Source organism: Podarcis gaigeae, assembly GCF_964106915.1.
Source record: "Podarcis gaigeae genome assembly, chromosome: 8".
NCBI lineage: Eukaryota > Metazoa > Chordata > Lepidosauria > Squamata > Lacertidae > Podarcis > Podarcis gaigeae.
The window spans coordinates 70,971,554-70,985,242 of record NC_139684.1 but is presented as its reverse complement, the minus strand read 5'-3'; positions in this window follow the sequence as shown (position 1 = coordinate 70,985,242).

The following is a 13,689-nucleotide window of genomic DNA, read 5'->3' as shown; positions in this document are numbered from 1 at the left end:
TCCAAGTTGGTTAGAGCACTGAACAGAAGAGCTCCTGTTAGGGGCTGCGGATATGCCAAAGCATTCTATTTCTAGTCCCTACTTGTTAACTACTCAGTGTAAAAGGTCAAATGATGGCTGCTGAAGCAAATATCTGACAGATACCTGGCACCCAAATCTGTAGCCCTGGAATCAGTAGAGGCGATGTTTTCTTTTTTCCAGTGCTTGTTTGAAAACTAGTGCAATAGCTTCTGGATTTTATTTTCTCTCTCTCTCTTTCTTAACCCCTTTTCCTTATTTCTCTTTCTTTCATTATTCCTCTCTTTCCCTTTCTCTTTATGTTTGTATTGTCTTTAGATCAAAGTCTTAGTTTGCCCCCCCCCCAAAAAGAGGAAAAAATATATTCAATATTAAGTTTCGTATTTTTTCCTCTATAAGCACTAATAAAAATTTATTTTTTAAAAAAATGAAAATCGGTGCCATGATTTTTCATCTCAGACCACCACTTCTGCCTGCCCCCTGCTTTCCAGAACCACAGGATGATGTCCTCTCCTCTGAAAGGTCAACCATCCCCTTGCTTGTTCTTTAGGCTCATCCAGACTTCCTTTTGTGCCACACAATTCCCAGGCACAGGTCCGCAATTTAAAGCTCTGCGTCTGAGCGGGTTTTGTTGTCCCAGTGATTTCCCGGAGAGAACCTATGTTTTACCACTGAACTGGAGCAAATGGCAATTGCCAAATGCTCTGATTCAGCGGTAAAATGCCGGTTTTCCCAAGAAAAGTGCCAGGTAAAAAACAAAACAAAGCAATCCCTGCTGGGCCATGGAGCTTTAAAACCCAGAAAGTGCCTTGAAACACAACACAAAAGGAAGTCTGGGGCTCCAGAAAGAAGCTGTGCACTTCGTCTCCTGTCAACAATGCTGCTCTTTGTGACTCTGATGTCTTAGCTAAGGAGGGGCCACATTCTGCCGCACCACCCCTCCCACCTCTTCTCCAAGTCTGCTTAAGACCAAACACAAACAAAAGATGAGCCAAGGAAATAGGCATCTCTCTGAAGGGATGGCAAAGATGAGGCAACGGCTGAGGCGTGTATTGCTGGCTCCAGGGCTGCTAAACTGGAGAGGCAAGCAAATCGGACGGATCGGGGCAAAAGGCATCGGCACAGGAGAAGCACTAAACAACCAGGAGGAAGGAGGCTTCCTGTCAACAGGACTGTCTACCAACAGAAGGTTTAAAATAAAATTTATAAAAAATGATTCATCACCTGGTTTCTATCAATTGATTCAAATCCAATAGCTTCTCCAAATCCCAACCACAGTGCCTTATCAGAAATACAGTGGTACCTCAGGTTAAGAACTTAATTCGTTCTGGAGGTCCGTTCTTAACCTGAAACTGTTCTTAACCTGAAGCACCACTTTAGCTAATGGGGCCTCCTGCTGCTGCCGCGCCACCGGAGCACGATTTCTGTTCTCATCCTGAAGCAAAGTTTTTAACCCAAGGTACTATTTCTGGGTTAGCGGAGTCTGTAACGTGAAGCGTCTGTAACCCGAGGTACCACTGTAGTACATCTTTATCCCACCCTTCCTCCAAGGAACAGGGTTTTCTGTAGCACCCCATCCCTTTATCCTCACAACAACCCAGTAATTAGGGTAAGATGAAGGATTGAGGGAGCCAAGGTCACCCAATGAGCTTCATCGCCAAGTGGCACTGGGAACGTACATTAACTTTCAATCACACTGATTTAAATTTGCGCCATCCACTTCCAGCAATGGCTGCAGTCAAGCTGGGGCCAAACACATTGCTCTGCTTTCCTTTGGACCACATCAGTGTGGCTCAGAGGGGGATCTTGCTGTCTGGGCAGTCCAGAACCTCCTTACACACTGCCCAGACTTGTGCCCCAGGAGGTCACTTGGGTGATGCTAACGCAGCAGTTTGACTTCACCCCTGGAGGCACACTCCATTGTCTCTTGAGACAGATGAACGCCAGCAACTTAATCAGCTGAAACACTGAAAAGCAAGACAACTGAAGATACATGTATTTGAATGAAAACATTCAGGATGGAAGGCAGTGTGGTGCATCTCTCATGCATGCTCTGTCATACATCTGTCAAGTATGACCTAGTTGAGATTTCTGCATTGCAGGGGGCTGGACTCAGTGACCCTCATGGTTCCTCCCAACTCTAGGATTCTATGAGTCTATGACCTAGGAGACCAGGGTTCAAATCCCCACTCAGCCATGAAACTTAGTGGTTGACAGTTTAGCAGCCACTGCGTCAATAAATGCCTCACTCATAAATAACAGCAGGCATTGTATAACCTCCCCACAAACTTTGTGCAAACAAATCAAGACAAATGCACAATGAACAGGTCATCTGGAAGCGGGTGGTGTCTTCAGTAACCCATGGAAGCATATGCCAACAGTTGCAACCTCTTGAGGGATAAGCAAGGGCAGATAAACACATTACTGTTGGGAAAGCATGAAGAGAGGAACACAGGACAATCCTGAGCTAGGTGCTACCACTGGTCCATCCAGCTAAGCATTGTCTACAGCAGTCTTCCTGAGCCCTGCTTGAAGTTGCTGGGGATTAAAACTGGGACCTTCTGAACGCCACTGAGCTACAGTCTTTCCCTATATAGCCTCCGTGTTGACAAAAGCGATTTGGGTTCCTACCCAGTTCCAAAAGTGGTGCCATCATCCCAGAACATGCAGAGCCAGATTTTTGAGGCCGTTTACAAAATGGCTCCAATTAATTGTGGCTGCAATTACATCACATTGTATCACAGACTCCCTGAGAGTACCTGTTAGTTAGGCTGTTAAATTATATTATCAAATGGCACGCATGGTTGATTTGTGGATGGATTGCCACACCCACCATATTGCCTGGAGAATCCAGATGGGAACCTTGCTGGAGTTTGATTACTTTGAGGAACATCTGGAGTCATCAGGACAAAGGTTGAGGCAGGGTATAGACCTCAATAAGATAAGGAATTCCACTGGGAAACCACAAATGAAATTCCAAAGCAGTTTACATTGGCTGGGGTACATGCAAAGTATTATAGAGCATTTATATTCCTACTCAGTCCCCCATCAGCTCTTAGCGTAGTGCATTTTTTTGCAGCTCCACTTTCTGCCTTTGGTACCCCTTGTTACATAATGGACGTTCATCTGTAGGTGACTGTTTCATGAAGGATCCAGGCATACGACAGTGAATTACCACAGGTGACTTTCTGCCCTTGAAACAGTCCTTGCTGTGCTTTACTTCACACACCCAGCTGAATCCCCATTTGGTCATGAAGTTCACTGAGCCAGTCACTGCTTCTCAGCCTAAGCTAACCTACCTCACAGGGTTGTTGTGGAGGTTAAATGAGTAGGGGGATATCTTGTGTATGCCACTTCAAGTTCCTTTGAGCAAAGGATGAGAAATAAAGAAATAAAACAGGAAAGGCCCTTTCAAGAACTGGAAGAGAACCCACAGCCACCATCCCAGGTCACAGAACAGTTCTTGTTGTGAGTCCCACGAAGAAGAAGAAGAAGAAGAAGAAGAAGAAGAAGAAGAAGAAGAAGAAGACTCTGTGAGGTGAGTGGGGCTGAGAGACTTCAGAGAAGTGTGACTGGCCCAAGGTCACCCAGCAGCTGCATGTGGAGGAGCAGAGACGCAAACCCGGTTCACCAGACTACGAGTTTACCACTCTTAACCACTACACCACACTGGACATTGATTGTGGGGGCCCAGTGGCTCAGCCCCCAGCGGCCAGGTCCCCTAGCCTCTGCTACAAGTGCCTACTTTTAGTCATATTTTAAATGTATTTGCATTTTAAACTGCTTTTAAAAATAATAATTTTTATTTGATTTTACAAGTATAGAATTATAACAACACAAAATACATATCCATATTTAGAGATTTCTCCGAATCTCTGGACTACCCACTTTCCCCTCCATGGGTCCTATTGTCAACCTTTCCAACTTCATATTGTTCTGTAATCCATATTTTATGTCTCTCCATTTTGTCCACAATATTTGCTACATTACAAGTGTTATTTCAATCCTGCTGATGCTTTCATCTGCTTACAGTGGTCTCCCAGATAAACTATAAATTCCCCCATTCTTTATTAAAGTTTTGGTCTTCTTGGTTTCTGAGCTTCCCCATTTTAAACTGCTTTGAATTATGTAGAAATTGCCTCGAAACGGTTGTTTAGAAGGCGACTAATAAATCAAAAACAACAACAGATCAGAGGCAACATAATTAGAGGCAACATTCAATGATGTTTCTGTCGTTGTTCAGCCGTTGTGAACCTCCCTTCCTTTCCACTGAAGGGCGTTATAGAAACAAACAATCCAGCAGAGATAAAACAGCAGCAATTATAAAGCCTGGGAAAATCAGAATAAAAAGGTATTTTCATGGTGCCTTAAAGATAAAAGCTTAAAAGATAAGAGGGAGTAACTCTAGCAGAAAATCCCACACAACAACAAAGGAAACCCTCCTTTCAGTCACCACCCATCTTGCCACCCTCTGATGGCGGGGGCACCTGGGAGAGGATTTTGGAAGCAAATTTTAATGTGTGGGCAAGTTGGATCATATCCATACCACCAAAGCACATCAATATTACTTGAACAACCATCACTCCTCCCAAAGGAATCCTGGGGACCGCAGTTAGGCCCTCACAGATTTATGATTCCCAGCTCCCTTAACAAGCTACAGTTCCCATAATTCTTTGGGGGGAGAGGGAAGCCATGCGCTTTCAATGTATGAGTTTGGTTTGGGAAATATTCCCTTGGATATCTGGGTTCCAAGCTGTGCGGGGACTTGAAAGGTAAGAGTAGCAGCAGCAGCAGCAGCAATAATACGTGCAATATGGCCACCCAGCTCTCAATGCAAAATAATAATAAAAAAACCTGCAGCCTCTGCAAAAGAAATTACGAACGGTGACAAATTAAGAATTAGCAATTACCACGCACCGCCCAAAATGAGGAAACACGTCACCAAAAATAAAAGAGGGCACAGGTTTGCATAACATTTGCAAGCCTCAAATCACATTTGGAGATGTAAATGTAGAATTGTATAATTTAAATAGCGATACAGTACACCAGAGTGGGGCAGAAATCATGTGACTCATGTTCCTGCTGAGCCTGCAATCTAGGGGCTCTTTGTGAACTGGCAATCCCAAAGCCCCTTCTGTTTTCCCCTCTCATGGTTCTTTCTCATGGTCCTCATATTTGGACCAGACATCCATCCCTTCATATAAAGGATGCTGTCAAGAGAGAACTGTCCTCTGGCAACCCTTCAAACAGAGGAGTATTCTCTATAAAGACATATAACCACCCTAATCATAGCAAGTTGGAGAGAGATGCTAACATTTTAAAATTTGGTCCCTCTGCTCAGTGATGAAGATATTAATTCCCCCTGTGACAATTAGTCTAGACTCTAGAGGATCACTAAAGGACAGCCTGCAAATAGTCTCATGATATGATGGATCAGCCCTACCCCAACCTGACAGTGGTCAGACTACAACATCCAGGTTTGCTTTCAATACAGTTGTCAAAACCAGCACGAAAACAGAGCTCAGGCTTGATGAACTGTACAGTGGGACCTCCATTCTCGAACGCCTCTGTTCTCATACATTTTGGTTCCCGAACGCCAAAAACCCAGAAGTAAATTCTTCCGTTTCCATTTTTCAGAACCCAAACGTGCAACGCAGCTTCAACTGAGTGCAAGAAGCTCTTGCAACCAATGGGAGGCCACGCTTTGGTTTTCAGAAACCGAACAGGCTTCCAGTATGGATTTTGTTTGAGAACCGAGGTTCCACTGTAAAAGGGGCTTCGGTTGGAAAGATCTTTTCCTATATAATCTAGGAGTTACGGTAGAATTTTAGACAGCCAATAAAAGAATAGCTAAAAAGCATACTTGCGAGCATGATAGACTATCTAAAAGTCTACTTTAGCGGTTAGAAAAAAATAAAGGTATATGTAGGTATAGTTCTGGCACATCTTACAGTTTCACAAGGTAAGAAAGAACAGTAAAACATTATTAATAACAAAAAAAACTGAAAAGAAAGAGACTACAAAGCTTCATCACAAATCAATTATCGGTTTGGCACATACGTTCCCAGGGCAGCATGTAAAATCTATCAATCTGGCAAGATGAAAGCCTAATTGCCTGGGTAAGATTACTGCCGACCACAAATTAATTAACAGTCAATGCATTTCAAGCTTGTCTGCCAGTTAAGTATGCCAAATTACAGGCCTGCACTTTTGAGCAAGGGCAAAGAGGAAGACTGGTAGTCAGAGACAGGAAACCTACACAAAATCGGAAACAGTCGCTGGTAAAAGAGCACATATTTTGGTACAGAATTAACCACGCGCTCCATCATCACGGGTGTTGTTGGTGGCAGTGATAAAGACAGTCCAGAAACTGGCTTTGAAAGCAGTTCTGAAATTGCAGTTGGTTCAAAATGCAGCCACCAGGATGCTATGAAGTCAAGGTGGTTTTGCACACATTGCTCCAATCCTGTACCAATTACAGTGGCTGCCAATTTGTCTCCAAGTCCCACTTAAGGTACTGGTATTGACCTCTAAAGCCCTACCTGCCCTAGGAACTGGTTCTCCGAAGTGAATCTGTCCCTTTCAGTTACTCATTTTCCCAATCTCAGTTTTAGTTCTCCACATCAGTTTGCAATTCTCTTTTTAAAGTCATCATGAAAATTCAGGAACATTTTAGTGCAGATATCTCTTATTTTGGTATGCAATTTCCCCTAATAATTTTTTTGCCGTTTCCCCATAAATAATGCAAACTAGTATGCTATTTTCACCAACGTGTGCATTTTTATAAGCACTTCACCCTAGCATATGCATTTTTCGTACACGTTATTTGGCATTGCAAAATTCGGAGAAGTGTGAATTTCAAAGAGGGGCTGGTTTTTATCAGTTCATTTCTTTTGGAAAGCGAAAATTGGCTAAGATCTCCTTTAAATGCCTGCTGAATCAAATTTCTTCCCCATCCCTAGTGTGGGGCTTCTTCTCCTTTTGATTATCATGTAGTGTGAACATGTTTGCTGCCTTATCTTTTTGTTGATTAGGTGATGTGGGAGAACCTGTTCTTAAAGATGGGGTACGAAAGAGATAGAATGAAAGAACAGTGGGAGTTAGAGAACAAAAGAAAAGTCAACATGAACCGTCCTGCTTCTAAGCCTCTCTTGATTCCACATCTGAGGTGCAATGACTTATGGCTCTTAAATATCTCAACGAGATGCTACATGTCATCACCTTCCGCAGCCTGCCAGGAAATTTGTTGCGCTTTGCAGCTTGTGAGGAGAAACAGAGCGAATGTTGCTGAATCCTCAAGAAAGCAAATTTCTCAATTAACTGATTAACTGCTGATAATCTAGAGAGCAATTTTGTGCCGGGGGAGCATGCAAACACTGACGCCTTTCCTGTCCCCTCATCCCACTCAGGCCCCGTCTGTACAATACATTTAAAGAAGCACAATACCACTTTAAACAGTTACGGCTTTCCCAAAGAATTGTAGGAACTGTGGTTTCTTAAAGGTGCTGAGAGCTGTTAGGAGACATCATACCAGCCTCCTCTGAGAGCCACAGTTTCCAGACTTCCCTTGGAAGAAGGGACTGACTGTTATACTGATCTCGAAACTGTAGATCAGTGAAGGGAACAGGGATCTCCTAACAATTCTCAACACCCTTAACAAACTACGATTCTCAGGATTTGTTGGGCGAAGCCATGACTTTTTAAAATGGCATGATTACAAACTTATAGATTTAAAAACAACAACAACAACAAGCATAAAGTATTGTCTTCCAAGACAAAAACACGTACAACTGTTAAGTCTCGTATGCAGTCATCCACACTGCATCAAAACAGACTGAGAAAATACTTTATATTACAGATTAAGCTCACATCCGCAGAGTATACTTCAATATAGAATGTTGAGATAATTTCTCCATAGTGGCTGCTGTAACCGAGATAGAAGGAAGACCACTTTACGACAGCTAATAAATGATATAAATTGAAACTAATCAGTCAAACAAATATTTCTGTGATTCCTCTTATCACCCTCCAGTGAGGGTTCTTGACTGGGTGAGATGCGTCTTTGAACTTTGATAATTCCTCTTGTTTGACTGAATGGAGGGCAGAGAGGGGCGTGTGAGTGACTATAGCAGGTAAGAGTTGCATTTGTCGCTCCTTCTTTTGCCTTTGGCCCTGCCCACCCTGGCATGTGGCCCCCGGGAAGAGTGCCTAGAAAGGAATGTGGCCCTCTACCCCTGGCCTACATTCTGAGGTCATGCGGCCATGGACTCAAGGAAACATGGCAGCAAACTCCTGGCTCTGCATCAGAGGCTAGGCTGCATTGTCTTGAGTGCAATAGTGGAGCTCCTTGGGGTTTCGGACCTCAGCTCTCATACGTCTCAGCCAGCATCCCCAATTTTCAAAAACAATAGAAGGTACATTCTAAAACACCTGGAGGGCATCAGGTCCTGGATGCTTTAGCTGAGATTCCTGCATAGCAGGAGGTTTGGACTAGACAGTCCCTTTCAGCTCTACAATTCTATGATTCTAAATTGGGGTAGGCTATTCTGAAAAAGGGGACGTGGGTGGCGCTGTGGGTTAAACCACAGAGCCTAGGACTTGCCTATCAGAAGGTCGGCAGTTCGAATCCCTGCAACAGGGGGAGCTCCCGTTGCTCGGTCCCAGTTCCTGCCCACCTAGCAGTTCGAAAGCACATCAAAGTGCAAGTAGATAAATAGGTACCACTCCAGCGGGAAGGTAAACGGCATTTCCATGTGCTGCTCTGGTTCACCAGAAGCGGCTTTGTCATGCTGGCCACATGACCCAGAAGCTGTCTGCGGACAAACACCGCTCCCTCGGCCTATAGAGTGAGATGAGCGCACAACCCCAGAGTCGGTCACAACTGGACCTAATGGTCAGGGGTACCTTTACCTTTACCTATTCTGAAAAAGAGAAGGGAACACCACTTTTTGTTTGTTTTTTTTCAGGAACAGAGCAATATGGAGATTCTGATTCCATTGCAGTTTTTTGGATGCACCTGTGACACTTCTAGGCTATTGAATCAGAAAGCAAATGTAGGGGGCCTCTGCGCTCACTGGCCATTCACAAGGTGCATTGCAAATGTGCTTGCTCAGTGACCAAAAGCAGCTTGTGTGGGCATGTCCCGATGACACCATGGGCTCTTGCACATTGCCAGCGGCCTTGGGAAGAGGTGAGATGTCACAGCAACTGCAATACGGAACAGGCTCACCCTCTTCTGGGTGCTGCCTGTGATCCCAGGAACACCCACTTTTCACAGAACTGGACACAGCAAGCATCACTGCTCTTGGTAACCATGGAAAACCAGGACCTCCAACAACCAGTGGCAGGAACAGTCTGCCACACTATGGTTTAGTGACGGGAGGAGAGAGAAGGAAGAGAGGGGAATTTAACAAGATCCAAAAGCTTCACCCTGTGACTCCCCCATTTCCCCCCAAATTATGGCCCTCTTGCACCCTTCAAGAAATAATATGTATGTCACACAAAGGGCAAGAGGACTGGATGGGTTCCCTCTGCCTCCCCTGTAATTTGATCACAGTGGCCACATGAGCTCAGTATGAGAAAGGAAATAAAGGCAAATGAAGACTCAAGAACGAAGGAGGACTTGGCTGTGTTTCCTCAGCAGAGATTCCCTTTGCTAAGACGCTTGGTTTGCTTATACGTATTTGCAAAGTAGGATAATCGCTCCTCCCTAGGAATGAGTGGCTAAAGATGGTAAGATCCTGTTTCACAGCCAAAGAGCTGGACTAGTGCTTTGTTCGGATGAAAAGGGTGGCCTGGGAATACCTGCTGTCAACAGCTGTGCGTTTAGCCAAATTATCATCCTCCTCAGCATCTAATTTTTTCTCGGCACGGCCTACACTATTGGACAGTGTTAACTAACATAGAGCAACCATATCAGATACAGCCTGTCATCCTGCCTGCCTGACTATCTTGTTGCACCTGCCCTAATTTGCCAAACAGTAAGAATCTCCAAAGTTTTAGCACGTACTGGGGTTCAATTTCATTATGAATGAAATTGACACTGGAGGCTTATAGCATTTTATAATACTTGGGTTGTACCCACTAAGGATAGTCCTTCTCAGACTAGGTCTATTGAAATTACTGAGCATGCCTAAATTAGGCTAATTCATTTCAGTGGGTTTACACTGATAAAAACTTACCCAATGTGTTTGTTTATAAAAATACAGGTTTGAGCATAGGAGGTGCATTGCTATTCTCTTTTTCTAGAGAAACAGCATTGCACTTACTTATATATGCCAACCCCACAACCCATAGCTATATTATATAAATAGATATAGGTAGATAGGCTGATACCAGGAATGCGGGTGACAACGCCGATATCTTGCTGAAACACATCACCTACGGTGCTGGGGCTGTGTTTGCAGGGATGCTGCGCCTTCCACATTCTGCCTGCAGGCAGGTCTCTGTGATTCAGATGACTCCAATGGGCGAAGCTGGGTTGAGAGAATTAGAACCAAGGTACTTGCCACCCTGTTATTAGAGCATCTCCAAGCAAGGCCTTTGTGCAGCTTCCATTGCAACACTTTCCTGGCAGCTACCGGCTTATAATACTACACCCACGCGGCCTCTACAAACCCTTCTTCTTCTTTCTTTTTTTTACACTTGTGGGAGTCGGGGTGCCATCAGGTAGGGTTTGGGGGAAACAAGCCCAGGCTCCCAGTGAACAATAGGAGGAACCCCCAATGCAGCACAGCTGGCTCGAAACATTTGGAAGCAATGGCCAGTAACATATGAAGAAGGGGGGCTTCCCCTAAGATCCTTAAGTCCAGCGTTTGAAATTATCGAACCACACCAATGTACGGGAAGGATGAGTTCAGCACAATGACCCCTCAATGCCCTTGTGGGCGTAGCGTGATTCATAAGAGCAAATGGTTGCATCATGGTGAGGGGGTCCATTTTCGACACACACCCTGCTCACCGGGACGTTTCATGAGTGACTCAGAACCACAAAAATGCTTGTGCTGGAACTGGATTCGCTGCCCTTATCAAATGCAAATGAATGAAGAGATAGCTTGCCACCTCCACAACGCTCTTAAATGTCCCACTTGAACAGAGCATGATTAACATGCCAGGGAATTCATGCAGCTTCCATGACGGGCATCGACAACATCCTTTTCTTTAGGCTGCCAAAATGGAACTCAGTGAGAGCAAAGAGAAAATCTGTGACTGCGGCTCCAAGTCCGCTTCAGAGTGCTGTAAGGTGGGAACGTCCATGGTCATAATGTCTTTGGGACAACCCAATACGAGGTGTGCAAATCACAGAACCGTAAAATTGCAGATCTGGAAAGGACCACAAGGATCATCTGGTCCAACCCCCTGTAATGCAGGAATCTTTTGCCCAAGATGGGGCTTGAACCCACAGCTATGAGATTCAGAATCTCGTGCAGATGTAACAGAAGTCCCATTTAATAAAATAAAAAATAATAATAACCACCTCAGGAAGCTGTGGAAGATCAGTGAAGACGGATCTTTAATTGGCCCAACTTCAAACACTTTCCTTTTTCCCCTTGTCAGATTGCAAGTTCCTATTTGCCAAGGAAAGTACTAGAGGTGTGCATTGGTCTGAGTACAAGGGAAATGGGGATGATTTTGGTGACTGTAGCACTAACAGGATGTCTTTAGTTAGATCAGGGACTTCTTAAATTCCTGTGACTCTGTGGACTTGAGTGCCCCCACTAAGAAACGCTGCATTTTGCCATTTAAAATAAAATGACAACTGTATTTTTAAAAAGCAGAACTAGGCTGACTGAGTTTGTGGGGGGAGAGAACGGAAGGAATATTTTGTTTGGACAGATAGGCCTAGCTTTTAATCTCAGTGAATTATTTTCTCAGAGTACTCCACAGCAATTTGGGAGTGGGATGTTGCTGTAAATAAGAGTCCCCCCCCCCCCGATCATTTTTCTTCTGCCTGGAAAAGCGGGGCAGCGAACTATTAGCATCCTTTCCAATCACTTTCTTAAAAATCAGTACAAGCAATTTGTTTTCTTTCCACTTCTCTTCTTCTTCTTCTTCTTCTTCTTTTTTTGCCTGCAAATTTTATCTGCTTCTGCAAAAATAAAAACGTTACAGCTGTTTTTAGGTTCCCCATTATAGTCAATGGGGAGAATTTCAGAGATCTGATTTGGACCTGCATAATAAATGAGAATCCAATCAGAAAGATGCATGGCAGATACAAATCAGAACAGGCTGCTTCTCAACACCACAGAATCAGATTCAAGGCAAATGTTGTGGCTGGTGCACACCTCTAGTAAATACACACCTGAAAGCCCACAAGTGTACTTAAAAGAAGCTTAAGTTTTTAACTGGAAAATAGCCAGCAAGAAAAGGGTGAGTGGTAGCTGCCTTCCCTGCCACTTTGCTCAAAAGCATTGCCACTGGAGGCTGCTTTTAATTTTTTAAAACAACAACAACAAGCAACCCATTGGGTTTTTGTTACATTTATTTGAATCACAATTGTATTTATTTATTTATTTATTTATTTATTTATTTATTTAAAATGCCCTAGCTTTCCCCAGGAATTTTGGGGACTGTAGTCATGTCTAACCCAAAAACATCTAGCTCCAAATCACAGCTCCCAGTGCTACCTGGATTAATTCATGACAACTAACACCATTTGCAATCTGAATTAAATCTGATGTGGCCTCAGATTCACATAGGTTGCCAGGAGAATAAATTATGCAGGGTACACAATAGCAAGCAGGTATATATAATCGAGGCCAGCTAAACTGGCACTTGTTTTGAAGCTCCTTTCCTCTCACTGACGTCAAGCGGGATGAATTTGCTGAAATCCAAGTACTTTAGTTTCAAGTAGGGTGTGGATCACGCTGTCATTCTAACAACATGGGGTGGAGGAGTTATGGTGGTTGCTTGAGAATTGTGAGGGGTTGAATCGGTTAATTTGCACTCTGGCTAAGTGATGAATGGGGAAAGAGTTTAGGTAACAGGGCAGGAGTGTCTCATAATTTAAATTCTTCAATTAATTTCCTGGCTTTGTGAAATCCAGATTTCGCTGTACTCAGCATTCTGGACGTGCATTACAAACTCTCTTTCAGTTTAACTAAATTTCCTCTGAAAGCTAAATATAGTTACGAACCTTAAAACTAGGCTTGCTGTACATCGGGAAAATTCCTGGCACTTCCTGGTTTCCGGGTGTAAATGTGACATGCGGGGGGGGGGGGGGGCGCAGATTTTGCCGAAGTGGCAAAATATCAGGGGGAAACCTGGAGGTATGCAAAAAGCAGCAGAAACAGCTCCAACAGTTTAAAATCTCTAGTTTGCAGGGAGGTTTCCCCCCCAAAAGCTCAGCAATTTGGGTTTGTTCCAAAAAAGCTCAACAACTTTGCTGGTGTCAGGAATGTTACTTTTTAAAATATGGCAACCCTATTAACTACCCCCCCCCCCGAAAACAGATTTCTTTGTAGTGCAGGCGTGTGTAAAAGTTACTTGTCATGAAGCAAAAATCTGGAAATCTTACATTTAAAAAATACACTTCCTCACCACCATTTAGTGTTATCACCCCACATGTATCTTCAGATAGAGCTTTCAGATCTGTGTATTTATTTATTCTCAGCATAAAATCCAAACTGTGTAGCAACAATAAAGTCACATGTGCAGGGCCGGATTTAGGTT